This window comes from Pezoporus occidentalis, unplaced genomic scaffold (assembly GCF_034315485.1).
Source record: "Pezoporus occidentalis ecotype Australia unplaced genomic scaffold, CSIRO_AGI_Poc_V1 ctg361, whole genome shotgun sequence".
Taxonomy (NCBI): domain Eukaryota; kingdom Metazoa; phylum Chordata; class Aves; order Psittaciformes; family Psittacidae; genus Pezoporus; species Pezoporus occidentalis.
The window spans coordinates 102,024-124,567 of NW_026915603.1; the positions used below are offsets into that span (position 1 = coordinate 102,024).

At 39.2% G+C, this 22,544-nt stretch overlaps 1 protein-coding gene across 3 annotated transcripts in view; it reads left to right on the forward strand.

Moving 5' to 3' along the window:
* RRAS2 (RAS related 2) overlaps positions 1 to 22,544 on the forward strand; it is a 44,399-nt gene that overhangs the window by 3,721 nt on the left and 18,134 nt on the right. Inside the window, exon 1 of one of the 3 annotated variants that reach the window (XM_062630939.1) lies at positions 13,825 to 13,848. The exons of 1 other annotated variant lie outside the window; for it this stretch is intronic. The gene's annotated coding sequence lies outside the window, so the exon portion shown is untranslated. Of the gene's footprint in view, positions 1 to 13,824; positions 13,849 to 14,665; positions 14,691 to 22,544 lie in introns of those variants that run through there. One more of the 3 variants, XM_062630938.1, reaches the window with a different exon arrangement.

Genomic DNA, 22,544 nt, shown 5'->3' on the forward strand with positions numbered 1-22,544 from the left:
TTACATACTGGGTTCAGCATTGTGCTCATTAGCACAGTGCAGTAGGACTGGTCTGAGAGATCTAACTGGTCAAATGTTAGTGAATGTGATCGTGGTTTCACTTTTCAGAACTTCATCTAACAATTCAGAGAAACTTTAGAGTACAAATTAACAGATCAAAGCTTTTAGTGGTTAGATGGCTGCTGTGTTCCTCAAAATTCTTCCTCTGGGGAGATAAACAGAGCTCGATATTGCTGTTGGTGGGCCAGGATTTCATCCTGGAAATACCAAATCATTTCCTTTAAATCAGGATATGATATATGAACTTAGTGCTGTCGAGTCAGTGCACTGTTAAGACAGGAAGTGAAGATGTTTTAATTGTAGAGGAGAGTTAATGGGATCTGTCACAGCTATAAACTTCAGGAAAGCAGCAGTGGATGATAGCTCAACGTTATGCCATGGTATTCTGTAAAACTGTAAGTGATAGAACTAAACATTCCTTCTGTTATTTAAAACATACACAAGTAATCCATCATGCTCAAATCCCAAGAGGCAGAAGACTTTAAAAATGCATTGCAGCCAGCTAACTGGCCTCTTAGCAGGCTGAGGTATTTGGGAGTCTGAGCTGTGCACAGCACACAGCTGTTGCCACAATAGCTTTTCTCCAGCTGTCATGCAGAGGTCTGTCACAAAATACCCCGCATTCCCTTCTAACTCAGCCTTTTTTCATATTCAGGTTTCCTTGCTCAAAGGGAGTAAAGCCTAGCCAATACCTCATCACCCTCTGCATTTTTCTATCCTGCAGTTGCCATTTACTTCATACTTTTTTCTTTCTTGTTAAACTGAACAATGTGTAGCTAGTTTTAGCAGTGTACAGCAAGAAAGCCACTAATGTTTTATTCTTTCAAATCTGCTCCACAAAATAGTCAATGACTTTGATCAGAATTGTCAATATTATTTGTTGTACTGGTTTTCCTCTTCATAAAACTATGGCTTTTGGTTTGTGACAGTGATGTGTATTTTTGCATACTGAGTAGACTTTGGTGACTTACAAGACTGTGTTGGTTAAGAATGTATGTAGGGGTTCAGTATTTGTTTTTGTTTGTTTACTGATTTCATGATTTACAAGCTTAATACTCACTGTCAAATCTGTAAAATAAAATATTTTCCTACTGCTCTTAAACTGCCAGTAACAAGTTGTAATTTGGGCTAAGGTTACTGTTCTACTAACTAGGGAGTAAGATGAGTTGGATGTAGATTGCTTGACTCTTTAAAGTTAATATCAGACACTTGTCTGAAAGCAAGCATATATGACTTGCAGATGGGTGGTGAGCAGCTGTTCAGACATTTTTTTTACCCTTTTTTTTTCCTTTCGTTTTCCAAGCTGCTACTTTCTCAGGGCTGTTAGTTCTCATTAACTAGCAATAAAGCTAAAGGTGGGTTATCTCAAAGTATCATTTATCTCTGATATAGCTATTAGACAAGAAAATAGCTTGCTCTGAATTTGGTGGTAAAGCTCTAACATAGAGTAGTAAAGCAGATTGAAAAGCAACAACTGAAAATGCAGCTGGTGTTGGAGCTGGCATGCTGGATGTTTGACAGACCCTGATGTCTTAGTGTACCACTTTTGTATGCTAGGCTTGGGGCATGTGCAAATCCCTCGGCAGTTTCTAGGTATTCTGACTAACCGTTGCTGACCATCAGAAAAAATGTTCTTCAAGTAAGCTCATAAGAAAATCAAAGGAATTAAATGCCATGAATTCCAGGCTGCGGATTCATGCAGGGCTATGCTGGGGCTGGTATGCTTACATTTTGATAAAGCATGGGGCCTACTTATGGTAAGTAGTACAATGTAATTGAAGGTAGCAAAATACAGTTTAGGAGAGTGAGCAACTGATTGTTGGCATCTGTTGAGGTTAAAGGTGAGAAATAAAAATCCTAATAAAAACAAAGCGCTTGTGATTCACTCACCTGGAATAATAAGGGCTGCTTGTTGCACTTCTTGTGAAACTTGAGCTGCTTGGTTCCTTGCTTCCTAGAGCACTAAAAACCAAACAAAAGATTTGTCTCACTCCAGTTAGTTGTACATCTACAGCCTGAGAAACGTAGTAGGTGACTTCAAGCTTAAATTACAGACAAGAAGGAAGCATTGGTTTGCATGTTACTGTTCTCTATAGCTAGCAGTATTGTAATACGTCTTAACTTAGCCTGCAGGGACACCGTATATTAATGTGCGTGTAGCTGAATGAACTGAGCTGGGTTCAAAAGCTGGCATAAATTTGGAGTAGTGCTTAAATTTTGAGATACTCATCATTCTGGTTTTGAGGAATTTACAGTCCTTTCCCAAAGTGAAATTCCTTTGGGACAACTTAAACCACACTGCAGTCAGGAGGTACCTTTCCATGTGTTAACCCCTAGCAGCAATTGCTTATACAGTGGGTAAATATTGACGTACCTTTTGGTTATCAGGTTGTCTTCTACTGCCACTTGCACAAGAAGTACTGGCACAGCTTCCCGAATTCCTGGCCGGTATGCCCTTTGCACTCTTGGGGATGAATAGGCAGCCGCTGGCCTGTAACCCTGTTCCTCCTTCCCGTGATGGAGGGAGGGGCTTCTGGTTTTGGCTGAAGCTCCAAATTCCAGTATTCAGTAGTGGTGATAGAGGGTGGCTCATGTAGGTAGAGCCCATATATTCAGAGAATTCTGAAGAACCTGAATGGCTCATGTTTGTATACCTTATGCAACCTGTCGGCATTTACTGAAAGAGTTACCAGCACTGAAAACGTTGTGGCTGAGCTCCTTTGATATACCCCTAGATAAATAACAGCTTCATGAAGTGAAATGTAACAGTCTTCTGATTATCTTGTAGGAAGATAGTTTTTTTTTGCAGACCTTCCTAAACTGTTCATTCTTCAGGTCTAGGCTGATACGATGCAAGTGGATAACTTCTGTGTTGGTTCTGACGATTCAGGTGGCTTACCTGCCCTGGTTTGGTAGTCTTTTCTTCAGTTATGGCCATAAGCACCATTAAAAGAAAATGTAACATCCAGGTAAATGCACCACTTGCTGTGAATGTGTTCTATTTCAAGAAGTATGTAAAACCAGCATTAAAACTGAATTCTGGATGTATCTTTGTTCAGCCAAAACAAACTTACACTGAAAGGGGTAGAGAGAGCTTGATCCCCGTTGAAAAGCTTAACTGCAAGTAATACTGGTAGGCAGTGTTTGTCTGAAAAATGATTTGCCTTACAAAGTTGCTGGAGTTTTATTTTGAAATGCTGACAAAAGGTAGTGCTAGACTTTTGCTACAAATGTAGAGCAGAGTTGGATCCCGAGTGAATGCAGTGCGTGAGGCCCTTCCTTACAATTTGCCTTGAACTGTAGATTGCTCTACTCAGATAGGTCCTGTAATTTTGAACAGCCTTTTCATTATTTTTTTTTTCCCCTTGGCTTTTTATTTTTTCTTCTCCCCCCCCCCCTTCTGTTCTTTGTCATTTTAATGTTCTCTCTTGCAGCTTAAGCCTGGGTGCAGCTGGGGTCCAGGGTAGTAGCTTTTATGGCACTTTGTGGAAGAAGGTAACACAAAAGAAAAGATTTCTTTCCACTTTTTGTAACTTAATTACTTGGAGTAGATAGCAGACAAAAAGGATGTTTACTTAATCTGTTTGCTTTGCTTTTTCTTGCTTATTCTCCTCCTCCAACACACAGTGCCTATATTTAAGCTAGTCACATCCCAATGTGTAAACTGCCTGATATGCAGCACTGCTTCTAGGTGGAGCTTCAATGAGCTTAAAATGAATTTTTTTTTTTTTTTTTGCCTTTTATAGATTGCTTCTCTCACTAGGTTTCTTCTAAGAGGGCTGGCTGGAATGCAGTGCACGGGCTGTTCATGATTAAGTTAAAGAAGGTCACGTATTCACATTTGAAGTGCTTGATCTTGCGACTAATCAAGCATTGTATGCAATGGCTGCCCGTAATTAAAGTGAGGTCAGGGATTCTTAACTGCCACTGGAAAGGGAAAGGCTGGAGAACCTGGGCTTTAACTGTCCTTACGGATACACAAGGCCTCAAACCTGAGCTGGGTGGGGGTTACTGGGGAGGACTGCAGTGCATGTCTCAAGTTAGGTGAGGAAGTGCCATAAGCTCTACTTACAGATGGAGATTCTGTTGGATGATTTAAGTTCTGTGGTGAATTTTGTTGTTTGTACAAATGTGCTCGCACAAAAGCTCACAAAGGACTGAAAAGGCAAAGGTGCCTCTGGAAGAGGCTTGTGTGGAGTTCCCCAAAACCAGGCTGGAAAGCGAGGGCCATGCTGAAGCTGTCAGATCAGTGTGCTGGTGCAGCTGGAGAAACTGAAGTGAGGGCAAGTTGATCCTGTGTTTGCTTTTGAGAAGGGACCACCAGTGGGAAGACACAAGACTAGGGAAATGTTTTTACACTTCAAGCCTGAAAAAACAGGTCTTTGCTGTAATTGAAGGTTTAATTTGATAAGCTAGTAGTACTGTAAGGAAAAATGCTCAGAAAGTCCCTACATTGCCCCATCAATTCACCACTATAGCTGTTTATTCCATCTAGTTCACTGAAACTCCACAAGGGATCAGAGTTAAAAATAACCAGGGAATGTTTTTACCCGGGATCAGTTACCCTGTCTGGTTCGCTGTGCAGCTCAGCAAACAACTTCATCTGGCAGTCGTGCTCATTTAACCAGACCTGCACCAGCTTCTACAGTTTCTTGTAACTGTAGTGATATAACATGTTGAGTCATGAATTATATTTGCTAGGAAAAGTAGAAATTTTAAAATCACTGCAGTTACTGTTTGAGTTTTTCTGCCAAAACTAACTTGCTCTGCTCATATCACAGAGCATCTTCAGCATTCCTCATTTAAGCAGATAGAAATCTACAAACTTGCAAGCAAATCTGAATATTTTGCTTTTTATGTGGTAAGTAGACCATGAAATGGTAGGATGCCAGTGATAAGTCTGTGTGAAAAATCTGGCATCTTTGGGTAGACAAGTGATCTGCTAAATGTCTTCTGTCATTAGACTTATTCTGTGCGAGTAAAGTAAGTGGGATAACAGTAACATGTACAGTAACATGAGGCAGGCCATTTCTAAATTGAGTGTTCCTGATAGTATTTCTGTGTTTATCTTTCCTTTTATGAAGGTCCTTTATAATCGTGCGTAAAAAGTAGTTGTTGATAATATACTTGTGTTATGTGCTGCCAACTCTACCACTTAAGAACAAGATCCTGTTAAAAATACGTACAATGTTTTCCTCTATTAGCTCAAAAGTGGAAGTCTTCATTGGCAAAACTTGGTAAAAGTAGGTAGCTGTGGTGTATTTAAATGGATTCTGTCTTTGCATGACCCAGTGTTACTAAGAATGCAATAATGAGTGTATTTTAACTTTGTCTTGCAACTTCAGTCGCTGCTTAGATGTTTTTTTCCCTAGGACTTTGAAGTGCTCCGGAAACATACTATCCTTGCACTTGCATCTTTATTCCACTGCTTCCCCGCAGGCCTCAAACAGTCCTATGTGAATCTCAATCACATGTCCTGGTTGAGATTTCCAAAATGCAAATACACATGCTGTTTCATTCTGAGTTCCTGTACTTTGACTTTATCGGATGTTGTTCCTCCCTGTGAACTGGACACTCACCCTGCTGGGGATTATCAACTTGGGATCCTGCTTGGGGTCTTAAAGTATCATGGTTGGGGGCAATATCCTCCCACGCTCAGCAGCACTCCTGTAGTGGTGCAGTGAATGCTGAAAACTTTGATGGCAGGTTATATGCCAATAATTTCCAGACCTTCCAGTTTGAAAGTAAACCTGTGACACACACTTTACCCATACAAAGCCAGAAATGAGATGCATGTCTACATTTTAAAACTTCTCATTTAACTAATCTCAAACAGCAAGGCTTATAGAATTCTTTTACCTTGCTTATGTGTTAGGAAGTATTTTGGCCTCACAGGTTTACTTTCAAACTGGAGGGTCTGGATAATGCTTCCTAACGCGTAAGCAAGGTAAAAGAAACTCTATAAGCCTTGCTGTCTGAGATTAGTTAAATGAGAAGTTTTAAAATGTGGAGATGCATCTCATTTCTGGCTTTGTATGGGTAAAGTGTGTGTGTGTGGTGGTGTTTTGTTTGTTTTATGGTGTGGTTATTAGTTTGTTTGTTTTGTTTCTAGAAATGAAGTGTTCTGCTTGTGACATCCTGTGGAGAGAGGACTTTGAATAGCCTGCCTTGCTACATTTAGTGCTGGCTCTTGACAGGTTGTCACCAACCAACAGGGCTTTTGACTGCTTAGCTTTGGTTTGGATGCTTGTGCTTCCAGCTCTTTAAAGTCCAGAAGCCTCTTCCCATAAACTAAAGGAAAAAAACATACTAAACCACTGTACAATCTTGTGCATGGTTTAACTGCTTCTCTAGCTTTCAGTGCAATGTTATTTTATTTTATGATACTAGCAACTGCTGAAGCACAGAACCTTAAAACTCTCATCTTGTTTGTTTGCTGCAATAATTAAACATATAAACTGTATACCATGTCTGGATTATGGGGAAAATTAATCACCTGGAGGCATTCCAGAATCATGAAGTAATCATCAGAAGGGAATTGGGCTGCTCACTATAACTTTTTCAGCACGATTTTAGCATTAAATGTTACAGGTCTTCAGCAGGAAAGATAATTTAAGATGCTTCTGCTTCTAGAAGAGCGTAACTCGCTCTGTTGCATCGCTTCAGCTGTTAGGGATGATGCTATAAAAATGATCACACAAACTCAGGTAATGTGGACTAACACAGTTACTCTGGGGCCTGTGTGCAGGCAGAGTGAATGAGGGAGGGATGGGACGGGCAACAGCTTCTGCAGCAGATTAATTTAGAGTGACTGGGGGAGGGATGGGACAGGCAGCAGCTTCTGCAGTAGGTTAACCACTGAAGAAGATGTGTGTACAACAGCATGAAGCTCTCTGCAGCGGGGGGAAGTTAACCTGTTCCAGCTCTGCTCAAGTGGAGAATGAGACTGAAGAGTGGTTGCTGTTATCATGTAGAGTGAACACAAAAAGAGTTGCAAAACGCCTCCTGTGTATGATATTGATGAGTGAGCCCTGTTATCTGATCAGAGGGTGTTCAGCTGAAGCCTCTCTGACTTTAGACTGTGTCAGGTCAGCTCATCGAGCAAGAAGTTTGATTTCTTTCTGGTTCATCTGGAAACGTCAAGGCAGCTCTGAGGCTTCCAGCTATTGTTGTCTTCTGGCTAGTCTATCTACAGCAGGTGCCTGTGAGCTTCTGAGGCTGCTAAGGCTGACAGTTAGTTTACTGCCTGTCAGTGGGTTGCCGCTTGTGTATTAGTTCTAAGAGCAATACTTTGTGTGAGGAGACTTTGTTAAACTGAGTGTTTTACTTTATCAAGGATGTTTAAAACCTAAAAAATTTCTTAATTTCTGTATCTGTGGCCTAAATCTAATAACTATAGAAAATGTTTCATCTCCTACAGAGTCTCTGCTTTCTTTCTGTCTTGCTGGAAAGGTACACTCAAATATATTGCTGCATACATCTCAACTTCTTTGGAATTAAAAAAGACACTTCAAAGCTCAGCTTTTGAAGTAGCTAAAGACACTTCTTGCTGTCTAGAAGGTTTTACACCCATTAGAATGGATATAGTGTGTATCAGGTAACCAAAGGACTTGATAGTTTTGTGTGTGTGTCTGCAAAACTAATTTTTAGTCATGTATGTTCTACAAAGATTAATGAAATTCACTAATATTTGTAAATTTGAAATTGGCCAGTATCTATGTTGGTGGGACTGTACGGGCAAAGAGCCTCAGACCTGAAGTAGCTGACTTCTTTGTCCCAGTATTATCTGCCTTCTTCCAAGTAGGTTACATTCCACACATTTTTAATAGTGGCTTCCCCTCCTCCATAGCTGCTTTGACTTGTTTTGTGGGAGGACTTGAATATTTTGACTGACACACAGAAGCCTTCTCCCAAAAAAGGAAACTGATAATAGAATTGTTCACTTTGAGCAGAATTTGAAAATAATGTGATCTGTGCTGACTGGATGTCTGCTCAGTGGAACTGTTTTAAAATCCCAGTGAGTTAGGGATTTTGCTCAAGGTTTAAGAGTTTAGCATCTTTGCTATTTTAAGAGCTAAAATTACACCTTGGTGTTTTGTGTTCTGTGCATTCCTTCAATTTGCAAATATTCTGAAGAAAATAAACAAAAGCCCTGCATCTCTTGATGTGATCTTCTGAAAAAAGATGCTGGCTGTCTCCCTGCATGAGGGAAGGTCGTGATCTGGAAGGATTTGTTCAGGATGATTGCAGAAGATGAATAATTTAAGTTGCAGCCGCTTGCTTCAGACTAGATAATTGAGACTGAGTTTTCTAACAGCTGAACAGCTTATGTTAAAATGTTTCCTTCAGTGCATGTACTTTAGGTAGCTGTTCTGCATATGAGGACTTCCATGCCAGTTGAGTAGCCCCAAAAATTTAAAAGCTTTTCCCTGGTGCTAGTCGTTATGAGATGCTACTGTGGTAGTTTAACAGTACTCAGCTAAATCTTAAGCATCTTTATGTAACTTTTCCCTGAATGGATTATGATCCTTCTGGTCTCTCCTGAATCTAGAAACTACATGAAGTGTAGTTAACGAAAGGGACTGTGTTTCTCCTGGGCAAAACCCTATTTTGTGCTAGTTCTGTGATTGCTGACTGAACATCTCTGAATTGGAGCACTGAGTTTTTGCCAGCTTCCATGCTAATACTGTTGAGTGTGTGTTGTTGCAAACCAGTGGCTGCCTGCTCTTGTGGCAGTGGGCTACCATAGCAATTCATAGGAAGATACGTTTAGATTCATTTTATGTCTTGTCTTCAGGATCTGAGAATCATTTCCTAAACCTGAAGCATGTAGGCTGTCAGTGCCAAAATGTATTTGAAAAGAATTTTGTTGTAACTCTGCTTGCTTTCTAAAGAAAGCCCCCAAACCAACAACACGTTAATACAGTCTTGATTTTGTTCAGCAAGTTTGTAGTGCATATGGCTCATTTTACCAGTTTTGAGTTTTGGTCTTTACGAAAGATGGCTTTTAACACATGCACAGGAAATGAGTCTAGAAAACTTTAGAGTACATTATAATGCTGGAAGAAAGCTCAAAAGAGAAACTACTTGTCTTTTCTTGGCAGCATCCGCCCTGTCCTTGTAAATAACATTAGCTTAGCTGTATGTTAAAAGCTTGCAGAGCTGTGTGATGGTAATGCTGTGTTCAGAGGTGCATTCACATTTGGCTACTTGCAAGTTAATGAATAAGATAAGGTGTTCTGTAGAGTTTCTGCTTGTCATAGTGATCTACTGCCTGTCCAGAGACATCACCTGTGATTACTGGAATTCTGAATAGCACTGAGTAGTCCATTATTCTAAGTATGATGAAAGTTGAAGAACCTGTTTCTAATCTATAAAAATGAGAGAAACTAATGTGCTTTCCTGTGGTTTCTGTGCAGAAGGCTGTCTGCCTGTGAATTCCATGCTCTGTTTTCTCTTCACTGAATGCCTTTACCACAAGATCGCTACTTGGTAGAATATGGGAGCGGAAATAGCAGTAGGTTTCTCAAAAAAAAAAACCCAACAAAAACCCCTCTGATCAAACCCCATGCATTCTAAAACCTTCTTCTAAAGTAGACAAATTGAAGGTCTTTGTACACTACTCACACATTTAAAGATGGCTTTCACAGCACTTCTGCCTCCTTACACCTTTAAACAAAACGTTTGCATAAGTTCTTTGCTTAAGAAAACAATCAAATAATGATCTTCTCTACTTATTTAAAGTCATACTTTATTGCATGTGCCTGTTGGACCAGGGAAAAATATTGCTCATTACAATTTGAATTTAGAAGTTGCTGTATATATATATTTTTTTTTTTTTTTTACTGAAAATGAATGCTTTTGGGTGATGGAGTATGTTCTTTCCTTCAGGACAAGATGTCTGCAGCTGTCTTCCCTACTAGATATATGATACTGCCACTTTTTCAAGTGCTCCTAACCTGTTAAAGTACTAAATGGCTATGGCATGCAGTAAGTTTGGTTAGTTTGGTATGACTTCTTCATGTCTGTACATGTTTATTAATTGAGCTCAGGTAATTTATCAGTTGCTCAGTTTCTATCAATGTGTACTTGCTTGCAGAGAGGAGAACTTGAATTTGTTTTGTTTCTGTTGGTTTTGTTTGGGGATTTTATAATTGCCCTATGTCATTCTGTCAAAACTACTGGGTTGTTTTCTTGCACTTTGCGTGGGATAGCTAATTCTTCTGATGCTGTGCCTTCTGCACTGTAGTACCAGCCTCCTCTTGGATTATGGTCTCCAGAAATGAGGTGAGGAATGGATGGATTGCTTTGGAGAAGTCCAAAAGGCAGCTGCGAGCACCAAGGTTACATTTCAGTAATGGCTTCCCTCCTAGAAAATCTTACAAGTTGAAAGATTGTAAACTAGCATAGTGCAAATGATTATGGCATTTGATAGTGGAAGTACAACTTCTCACTTAAGATAATTAAGCAAAAAGGATCTTCCTTGTAAGTTGCTAACAGCCTCTGTAGAAATCTAATACTTTCTCTGCTTTTTGCTGGATTCATACCAGTATCCTCCTTTCTGAGCATCTTATTTGCTCTAAGAATATTGGTATAAGTAATTTTTTTGTTTTTTAAAGGCAAAATATGTTAGTAGTGAACAAATTACTGAGTTGCTTTTGTGGCAGTGTCTGTTCACAGAATCTGTCCTGAAGAAGGTAGCTTACTTTGCTGAAGATGTGTTACAAGTTAGTGTTCGTAAAATCAGAGAGAGAGTGGCCCGGTAGAACCAACTTGTCTAAAATGGAGAAATATGACTAGCATGATTGAGTGATTTTTTTTCATCAGCCTTTGTCCTCATTTTGATCGTACTTGTACATGGTTTAGATAATCTGTTTACCAATGCACTTCATGACCTATATTAATTTCACGCACCTGTGTTTTCCAGACAGTGGTACTTTTTTTGAACTGATGTCTGTAAAGGAATATTATATAGAGAAGTCAGCATGTATCCTCTAATGCAGGTGAAGTCAATCATGTGATCTGTCTGCTCCGTGCAGGCTGGCAGGAGTAAGTTTAGAAAACAAGTTTATTTGAGAATTTATGTAAATTCTTTGTAAGAATGAGAGCACACAGGGGACAGAAGGGAAATCACCTTGCTGGAAACCCCCGCAGCAAATCTTGACTACATGCTGTTACTAAACTTAAAACCTTGAGGTTTTGAAGATCACACCTGTAATGAACCTAAAAATCCAAAAGCCTGCCAGTCTTGAGGATGGGATGATGAACTAGTCAACATGAGTATGGTGTAGGAGAATAACATGCTTGAAATTTTTAGTGGTGTGTGTTCCCCTTATTTTCCCTTAAAACTTGAAAGCCTCCTAAAATACAAGATTGTGCTTTACTGAAATTGGGAGTTGCAGGAGAGAGAGAGAGAGACTAACAGTCTATTCAAATGAAATTTGATAAAAGAGCTGTCCTTTAGGCTTTGCATGGATATACATGGACGGCTTTGAAGGTTTAGCTGTGCTCCTCTTAGTAACAGATGCCAACAGAAAATGGGGCTTAAATGTGTTCAGATAAACATAGAAAGATGCAATGTTGCAGAAGGATAAGGTTAATATTTTGCTTAAGTGAATTGAGCTGAGTTCTGTTGTATGTGAACTGATAGTGTTCTGTCCTCTTGTAGTTGGGATGGGGTATTTCCCTGAAGTAAAGCATGTGAAAGAATAAGGTATCATCAACAAATGGGATTTTAATGTCTATGTGACTCTAGCAAATGCTTCTGGCTCGAACTGTGAATTCCCTGAACAAGGGATTGCCTGTGGATGTAGTGTTTAATGCAAATCATGGTTTTTATTTGTTACTTAGAATCAGCTCCACCATGGGAAGTGGTGCTGCTTGGTGTAAAACTGCTGCAGTCTTTCATTTGCCTTCTTTACTGCTACCATAAATGGCCGTACTGTAAAAACATTTGTTGACTGCATGTGGGGTTTGATTATGTAGCACCTCAGCTGAAAGTCTGCTTGCAGTTTCTTGATGTGGTTCATAACAGATGTGGCTTTTTGTAATGTCAGAGTAGGTATTTGCACATAAAACTGTAGTTTGTGGCGCTGTTAGTGAAGCAGATCTTAACGTGAGAGCAAGTCTGCTAACGCTTGTCTTTAGCATGCCTTGTTTCTGGATTTTGATAATTGAATGAGGGTGGTGCCTTTCAGGACATGCTTTTATTTTTTGCCTTAGTTATAACAGAACTGGGTTTGGGAGTAATTATAATCTCACTGAGATGAAATGGTCCTTGTGATTGAGGTAATATATTCTCTAAAAGTATAAAAAACAGGATTAACACTTAACTGCTCAGGTCCTCTAGTTCAAAGATCATGCGAAATATTAATCTAACATTATTAATGATGTAGGTGTTAAATAGTGTTGGTTATATCTATCTCTCTATTCCAAGCAAAAAGTAAGCTCTGAGTTTCCTGTATGTTTCCCTGCCCTGTGGTTTGGGGTGATGCTGACTCAAAGAGTGGTGCTACTCCTGCAGGTGCAGAGACAAAGGGGAAGAAACACTACGGTTAGTTTTAGTATAACCAAATATTTTGCTGGTAAATATATATATATATATATTTAGATGGAAATTACTGCTTGCTTATAAGTGTAGACTGAATAATGAAGGGAAAAGCATTTTTAATGAAACTTGAACATAAGCATGTTTTCATTGACACTCTCTTCACTTTAGATTTTAAAATCACCGAGGCTGAAATTCTAGAATTGATTAAGAGCATTTGAATTGTGCTTACTGGGGCTTCCTTTTCCCTTTAGATCAGCTACCAAGCTAATTTTAGCAAGACAGTGCTTGTAACCAGTTCTGCGCTATGAAATCTTGCTCACATGTCAGGATTAGCAACTGTAAAACAAGTCATTAAGTTTCTGGTTCCTGGAGTTTGAGTCTGTACACATTTCCCTGTGTGTAAGTTGTGACAATGTTGGTCGTGTTGTGCTTTTGAAGTCTCCCTTAATTGGGATGATAATGCCATTCAAGAACGTGCTTCTGTCAACCTCCCTAGTAAACATTCCTGTTGTGAATGATTTGTCTTCATGACCGCCCTGCTACTGGGGTGTGCCTGTGTGCAGCCGCTTCCTCGGTGAGTGAAAGGGGGCCATGCATGCATCCTCTGACTGGAAAACATCTCACTCTTGTTTGTTGTGTGATTCTGATGTTGATACAACTTCATGCACACTACAAAAAATAATTTGGGTAAAATAGGTACTGCCCAGTTTGATTACCCTTCAGCTAAGAGTAAACAACTATGGTTTGGGGGTGAGTTGCACAGAAATTGTTAGGTTGTGCAGAAACTTCAGGTGCTAGTCTGCAGATTTGCTGGTTTAAAAGTGAAATCACTGATTCTGAGCAACTCTGTGCCACTGAGGCATGGATGTAAGTGTAGCACAGGTATGGGCACAGACCTCAAAACAGAGAAATAAAGCATGGGGGCTGGAGCTACTGCAGAACAGTCTGCTTGGGTTGGCTTGTGGAACACACTGATGCCAGACAAAGTAGTAACTTCTAAGCCTTCCCAACCACGTGGCTGGTGGTTGTTGATGTTGTTTTTTTTGGGGGGTGAGGGGATTTTTGTTGTTTTTTTTTGTTTGGTTGGTTCGTTTTTTTGTTTGGTGGTTGTTTGGTTTTTTTTTTTAGCTTCTATTTTGGATAAAGTTTTCTCTAAAGTTTTCTGCATTTCTTCTAGGAACTTAAGCTAACTGTCTCTGATGTCAAAGTTCCAATACACATGGCTTTGCTTCTGAAAGGTCAGAAATGAAATACATTTCCTATTGTAAACAATCCCTGTTCACTATGCACTGTACTGGAGCTTACTACTTGATGAGAAAGCCAGTCTGAATTACACTGTTGTCAGATGTGAAGGAGCCATAACCTTTGATCTTGAAATCTACTGCTGCTGGTAGTAGGAGAGACTTATGAACACATTTTCCAAGGACATTAAGATTTAACTTCTCTGCAAATACTGATTAGGCTGGAAAGAAAAGCATTGTACTCTACTGGTATCTGTAATGGAAAATACTCAGTATTACGTTTTTCAAAGTGGTTTGCCCAGCTGAAGCTGTGTTTCAGTTACACAAGTCCATACTGAAGGTTCCTTGAGTTCCAAATATTGGATTTCTTATATTTTGTTCTTATAGAAACCTGGAGTTTTTGAAAATAGTGATACTAATTTGAACCACTACTTAGGAAGCAGGAGTGTCTACTTAAGTAAGACTAGCCTCTGTTTAAAATACTTGTGCTTTTTGACAGGCATCATGCCTCATGATTTCAGGCCAGCCTGCGTCACTGAAATCTGTGTCAGGTATTTCTGCTTAGATATGGGGTAGGATTTCTCCGTCTTGCTTGAGGGTGGAATAACTTACCGCATTGTTCTGCTACGTTTTGTTGACAATGACCAAGTCTGCTCTTTTTTTCCTTCCCCTTTGTCAGAATGGGATCTGTTGAATGCCATGCCCAAGCAGTGAAACGAAACAAAGGGACTGCTTGTGTGCAAGGAAGATCTGAACACAATCCCTAGCGTGAAAAGGCTTACATAGCCTGCCGTACCTTGGAAGAGATCCCCTTCCCTCCTTTCTGCTCTCACAAATAAGTGGTTTAATGTGATACCTTAGGTTAGATATAAGGCAAAAAAATACTCTTTTAAAGCTTTTTGTTGCTTGGTTCTAAATTCCAAAGTGAGGTTATGAGTACTTGATGTGTGCGTTAAAAACCTGATGCTGAAATGTCAATCTCTTGAAAAGCTTCTTTGCAGAGGGCACATTAAGGTTATGGAGCTTGTTGCTGGACTCGGGAGTGACTGGCATGTAGGTGTTCTCTTCTCCCTGGTCCCCGTGGGAGCCCATGTGCAGGTTCTGTCTGGAACTGCCAAATCTAAAAGTCATATTACATGGAAAAAACACTTGTTGGCCAGTACAAATTCTCACCCTATCTGAGGTTTTACTGTTTAGCCACAGACTTCTGAGAAATGGTTCTGGGAGGCAGAAAACACATTTTCATTTAGAATACAGTGTGATGACTGATACAGATGTGCAAAAATGCCTGGTGTTGGTGTAAGTGCTCCTAATTGCTGAGCTGCCATGGCTGATGGAACTGCAGCGTGGAGCTCATATGTGTTGGGTCGATCAGCATGGGTTGGTGCAGCCTTCACGCCATGTCTGTTGTGGTATAAGGACAACTTAAGAAATGCCTTGTTAAAAGTTTGTATTTAGCATGTTATTACTATTTAGCATGAACTTTTTGTTGATAGCTTGCCACCTGCAAGCTGTTTGGGTACGTTTTTTCTAAGGAGAAGTTGCCTAGTATCTTGTAACTTTAATTGATTTTGCTGCGCATTTTAACATGATACGTGCATCATGCAGCTTCAGATGCTGGCACTCTTGAATGGCTTGAAGTCCATTATTTCATAGGTAGGCAACCAATTCTTCTATTATCATTTAAAATTTTCATGTCTCAGAAGATTACTGCTTTGCGTATTTCACTTAGTTGAGTGAGGATTTTGGGGGAAGACTAGTAATAATTAGCCTTTCTAATGAAAATAGGTGGCTAAACACAGCTGCCATTGCAGTTGTTGGCACTTCTGGTTATGGCACTTTGAAAAATTAAATATAATAATTGTCTGTAGTCTGCAAAATGAGTCTAGACAGTCTAGTCTCAGGCTAAAAGGTTGGAGTTGAATAAATATGTAATTTAGGCAAATAAAGCTATTAGAACTGTGCTTATCTGCTGACACAATAGTTCTTATTAGATATAAGTGCTGTTTTGTAGCTTTTACTAAATAATTAGCTTCTAATGATCAGTCAATAAATTTTTGAAAAATAAAGTACTTCAGACTTTGCTAATGAAGCTGAATGTTTTTATGTTGGATGTTGTCCAAGCTGGTGTTCAAAAGTTCCATGGAATCAGCTGTGGCAATAGGAAAAAAAAACCCAAACAACAGCATAATTATAGGACAGGAACTAGTGTATTGCTATCTATGACTACAATGAACTTTCAGTATAAATGAGATGTATTAGCAGCTCTGAAAGTGTTATCTGAACTTTTAATTACCTGGGTGCTAGTGATTCTGTGTCGTCTTCTTTTCTGACATAATGAATGGTATGATGAAATCTGCTGGAAGCTTCAGTCTTTTGCTTCAGTCCCCGTTTGGCACTTTACATACATGCATATATAAGCCTATATGTAAGCAAATATTTTTTTTTTATTTTTTTTATTTTTTGTTTATATATATTAGAGTTGGGGGGAAAAGGTGTCTTTTAGTGATATACTGTGAGCTTTCCTGAAGTGGTTGGACATATAAAGGTGGTTTGCAGTTGGCAGTTTTTAGCAGGAAATATGAACTTGCTGGTCTCCTGATTGTGTTGCAGGCAGCAGGGAACCATGGTGGAAGATCAGAAATGGGGATGACAAAACCTCATCCTTCCAGTAGTAGGAGGTTGCTAATGTAGTTTAATTGTATTTTGAAATACTACTGCAAAAACTTAATCTGAACTTGAATCATTCTAGAGAACTATAGGCTCTGGGCTTAATGGACTAGTTAACCTGGCTGTATCTCCATGTTAAACAAATGTTTTAAGAGCAAGAACATGAAGAACTTCCTCAGGCTTTTTACCTGGGTGTTTCTGATGAACTGTGGTCCAAGCCCACATCTGCTTCCCAGCTGTTGCAAACCTACACAACTGACAATAGTGCCTGTCTATATAGAGAACTGAAATGTAATGGCAAATGCAGGAAAAGGCTTTTACTACTTAAAACAGATCTTTACTTCCTACTTTTAGAATTAAGGGTATTAACTTCATAAATTTTTGACCTTAGCTTGCTGTGGAGTCCCAGGGCTCAACCATTTTCAGGTACTTTAAAAAGTGAAGTAGGAGTTACCACTACTAAAATGCACTAGTGTATCTGAAGAGAGGCTTTGTTTTACTGGCTTGTTTGGGCTAGAAAAACTTCTTACTGATTAATAGTATGGGTCCAAATGTCCATAACCTTGGCTGGACAATCCAAACAGTCAAATTAACAAGCAATTTGTTTGCAACTTGAACCTATTTTAAAGGTTCTGATTTGATGTGAACACCTGCACTCTCCTCAGGAGGTTGTGTTTTTTTTGCCATGGAATTAACTTTCCCAATTTGCATTTCAATTCTTCCGGTATGTTCCTCAAGGAGTTGTGAAATGGGTTCTTTATAGGCTGTAAATGCCCTAAACATGGGCTTCTTCATAGTCTCTACCCTGAAGTCTGTTACTGTGTTTTAGTTAGGTTTAAGTTACTGAAGTAAAGAGCTGTTTTGATTGATTGTAAGTCTTACCCTGTTACTAACATTTTTAAATCAAAAGCTCTTACGTTACATCATGTACCTCGAGGTATTCTAATGATTTCATTTGTATGTGAAAAGATATTCCACTGACTTTACTTCTGCCCCACCAGGGGATTTTTTGAGTAATCTTTCTTACTTTCTTTTCACTAATAGCTATAGTCTCTGTTATCTGGTTATACACATATCCTAAAATCAGATATGTACTTTTTAAAACACATCATGGGCTTCTTGAGATAAAAACCTGCGTTCATCCTGAAGAGCTTGTGGGAACTGCTGTGCTGAAAACTGTCTGAACCTGATAAAATTTTGTGATGAAAAGACAGTATGTAGTGAATATTTTAAACATTCCTTTAATTGCAAGTAGCCAAGATCAGGAAGATTAAGCACTTGGTGTGTTCATAGTTCTTGCACATAGCATCTTGCACATTTTTTGCTTCATGTACTTACTGTGAAGCAAAAATGAAATTAAATGAAGTCAAGACTCATCTATGCTTGCAGTATAGAGTACATTTTACAGTCAGACATGTTTCGACTTGAGAAATTACATAGCTGCCTTCAAAGAATTTTGTAGGTGCTTACTGGCATTAAAAGGCATTAATTCAAGGCATTACAAAGAATTCTTAACAGACAGTGAAAGGGTATGTTCTCTGATCTACATCACCAGGAAGTAAGTATTCAAAAGGCCAAATTTTAATTGGTGTATTGCCTAAAACAGGTCTCTGTGAGTGTACTTGGTGTTTGGTGTGGTTTGGTTTTGAGAAATTTGAGAATTAGAAATTGGAAGCAAATATTCACAGGCTGGTGAGCTGCTAATACGGAGTTGATGTACAGTGTGGAGAGCTTTAAGGGCGTAACTGAAAGAAGAGGTAAGCATAGTGCAGATTCAGCTTGAACTTAAAAGATGAAAGCTGTTTTAAAACCACTATCAGTCTGCTGGTTTTTAAAGAAGATAGTGTTTTAAAAGGTGTTCGCATGTTACGTGTATGTAACTAGTACCCACTCTATCTATAATTAGAGTCATAAAATCATAGAATCATTTAGTTTGGAAAAGACCTTTAGCATTATCAAGTTTAAGTGTTGAGGCCTGCACTAATGCTTTACAAGTTACCCAACACTATGTTTAAGCTTGGCAGGGTGTTAGCAGAAAGGCATTTAACTTTTCAACAAAGTTGCTGTAACAGTTACTCCTTAAACTGTCTGTGAACTGAGAGCCTGACATAGTTATGTTTCAAGGACACTCTCTTCCCCAGGGAAATGTGCTGTCACTGGGGGGATTCTTAGTTTTTTTCACGGAATCTTGTAATTATCTGCCCAAGCACTTAAACTCTCCAGATTTCTACATGCAAGCCTGAGCCATTTTGCAAGCAAAAAGAAGGGAGGTTCTTTCCTGTTCTGCTGCAACCCATGCAGGGTTGAAAAAGGTAAGCTGCTTTATTCTAAGTAGCATTTAGGGGAAGGCCAAAAAGTGTCAGGTAGTTTTTCAGGAGTGTTGAAAGGTGTAAAGAGCAGATGGATGTTCCCTTTCAGAGCACAAAAGTCAGTTTCATTTTAGTCTCATCTTCCTGAGTCTCAGTCCACTGTGTGACCTGCACAGTAAGTTGATGCCTCAGAACCAACTCTTAAATCCCTAAAGTGAGTTAATCCTGCTGAATTGCAGATAATATCTGTGGAATTTATTAGTGTATGGATATCTAGAGAAGCATCATGGAAGTGAGTGTTTTTATGGTTACAAAGTTCAAGTGTTCAATTAGGAAATATGAAAATTAAAGGTGTGTAGACAGGACTCAGGTATGTGTATTTGTTTTAAGATTGAAGATGGTTTATCCTCTGTGCCCTTTCTCCCCTTGCTCTCTCTATCCTAACTCATGTTTCCCAACACTTGTGAGGGAAGCAAAGTTAGTTTTGCTTTTAGGCACTTGGGGTAGTGACCACAACAAAGGACATAAAGAAAAAAGCTGTGTTATATTTGGATATATGCGGTAAATATACCTGTGCGCTGAGCACAGATTTTTTAACAGTTTTCTTCATCTGATGTGCTCGTTCAATGATCACTGTATATATGAAAGGGCAGGGAGTGGAAAGAGGAAGAGTATGTGGTCATATAATAGGGCTAACTTAGGTTTTGTTTAGCGTTTCCAGGCCAGGCGCAAGTTCTTTACAATCCATGCATTGCATAAAAAGGTTAAGGGGAAGACTTTCCTAAACTTAAGTCGGATGTTGATTTTTGCATCTTACCATATCTTATTCAGTATTTAAGATCTGTATCCCTCCTGTCCTCGAGCTATGTGTTGGGGGGTAATCTAATGGATGCACTCTGAGGCCACAAAGGGTTATTAAAAAATATTACGTTTTCTGTTGTGTTTTTCTTCTTTAACAGAACTACTAAGATGTGATGAAGTAGGTACTTAATAATAAATATCAGTGTTATATGTATGTGTAATGCTAGTTCTTCAGGACCAAATAAAAGAACTTTTCAACTTGTATATGAATTTCCAAAGGGTTTAGTTTGTATAGGGCTCATGTCATCTGTCTTTTGCTATAACTTTCTCTAGTTTAATCGTCTCCTCTCTTTGTGTCTCAGTTTTTGCTGTTCATGAAATTGTCAAGTGTTTCACATCACTGGATAATTGCAGTAACTGTAGTTACAAGTTACTATTTCCCTGGATAGCCATAACAATGCTGGCAATATACATTAGAACAGTGGGAAATAGTGTAAATGGAGGGAAGCATCAATTATTTACACACACTGCTGTCTTTTAATTTATGTTTTTTTGGAAGAAAGGAACAGGTACTCTTAACTGTTTGTGTAATTAAAAGAAAGTAACTTTTGTATGAATATGGGATAATTGGAGTGGGATATACCTGGCCTTCTCTAGCATGATCCAATGTTTTATTCAGTATCTCTGCAGTCTGGTCTTTTATCAGCATAATTCTAGGCCTTTGGTCCCCACTATCCCCAATGTTCAACACCGAAGTACTTCACCTTGTTCTACAAAGTGTGACTGTTTACGCCAGCAAAGCCTGTTCATCGCCATCTCAGGCACTTCTGTTTAAAACAGTGCTGTGTTGCTGTGGGTACCTCCTGCAGCCTTTGTGGTGTGGTTTTGTGCAGTGTCCAAGCCCTTTGCAGAGGTGGCACTGCCTGTTGTCAACTCCAGGAGCATTAATCTCCTGCTCCCCCAACACCAACCAATTAGGCATGCCTGAAAACATGAGGTCCTAGTGAACCACCTGCTTTGGGAAGGTATGTATTAGGTATTTAACAAGCTGGTCAAAGGCTATCTAATCAGTGGTGTGGGGGGTTGTATTTCTTTTCCTGTGACCCAAGTACATGGGGCTCTGCAAAATACTAAATTTGTATGTTTTGTTGTTTCTGTTCCTTTATTCTGGAATGCATTCTGGGTTTAATTTTGCTTCCAGAAGTAAGTACAGTTTTTTTTCCTGCATGTTTTCCAGTGAGGCAATTCAAATATTTCAAAAGGAATGACTTGAGGGACCTCATTTGTGATGTAAAAGGAGGTTCTTTGGTTAATCTCTTAAGGTGCTGATGCTCTAATGTTGCTTTGCTTAATTACCAGTTCTTCTGGGTGGGTTGGTTCTGGACCTGGGCCAGGGTGATGCTTGAGCAAGATGGCAGGTTACTGCCACCCATTCTCTAAGAAAATGTCTGTGATGATAATTGCATTTGTTTGAATCTCTAGTAACAGGGATGGACACATAGACTAAAACTCCTTGGAATGGTCTCTTATCTCTCTGAAGCCTGGAGAAGGGTGCAGTGTGACACTGTGGTCACGTTAGTATGGACTTGTCTCTCGTGACATTCTTTCTAGGTAGAAGAGCTGAAGATGGAGGCTATAAGATTTCCATGGGTGGCAAAGCAGTGAAGCTTTCAAACTGATATATGCAGTCAGTCATTTACATCTTAATTCATATTCTGAGAAAACTTCTGTGGTGTAGCCAAGTACCTCAGACAGAAAAGGTGTCCATTTACGGTCCTACTAACTGGCCAGGACACTGGAGTCTTACACTAAGGCACTGACTTTGTGACTTGGAACAAATTCCAGAAATACTCATTTGAATGAAGAAAGCTGTTTAGAAGAGAACTTGGTCTGGTTTCTGTCTTTTTCTGGGTGAAATATTTCTAATCTGGTCATTGTGGTGTGTGATAGAGCTGCAGCTGGTATGGTTATTTGTTCTGTACCTATGGTGAGGACATGCCACTACAGATCGTGAATTGAACTTTGTCTGTTGAGTGGGACAGGAGCAGACAAATGTTCTTGGTGAAGCACAGATGAAACAAGGAAAAACGTAGAGAAAAAATGATAGTGTTAGAGATAGCCTAAAGAGAAACTGCCAAAAGAAATACTCTGTCAAGTAGCACTTACAGCCTTGGAAATGTCTTGAGATCATGTATTTTGGGTATTTGGGAATGTACTCAAGTCTAAAGCCAAAGCTTTGGCGTGTAACATTTACCAGCATGTTTGGTTTAAGTTCTAACTTACAAATTATAGCTAGGAAGTATTTTGGGCTATTTACAATGCTGAAATTGTGGATGCTATTTAAATCCAGAGCTGGTCTGTAACTTCAGCTTGGAGGAAACCCTTGTATTTCCTTACCCTCACTCGGTTGAAACCAAAAATTTAAACATGGAAAAAATTTAAGCAACTAGTGGCTCTTTGAAATATTAAGTATATATTTAGTAAATACAAATGAAGATTATAGACACAGCAAGGATGAATATGTATTTTGGCATGTACCACTCCTTTAACTTACTCATAGTGGTGTGCTTTCATTGTGCAGGGCTGCCTTTTGTTGCATGGTCTTAAAGCTTTGTATAAAGATAAAAGGAAGCACGTTATGCAACCTCTGGACTGCAGCTTATTGCAGTTCCCTGTTGATAGTATCTGACTTCTTTCTTGCCTTAAAACTTCAATTTTGGCGCAAAAGAAATTAATCCAGTGTTTTTTCAGTTTGTGGACTGTTGATGACCTTAAAAGGCTAAATGAGAAAAGCTGCATAAAACTTGTGAAACTGGATTGGGGCTCTCCATCTTTCAATGTAAGATGTCTTTAGTTAGGTAGTTGTTTTTATTAATTTATGGAGTGGGACTCCTGAGCTTGTAAATGAGTCCA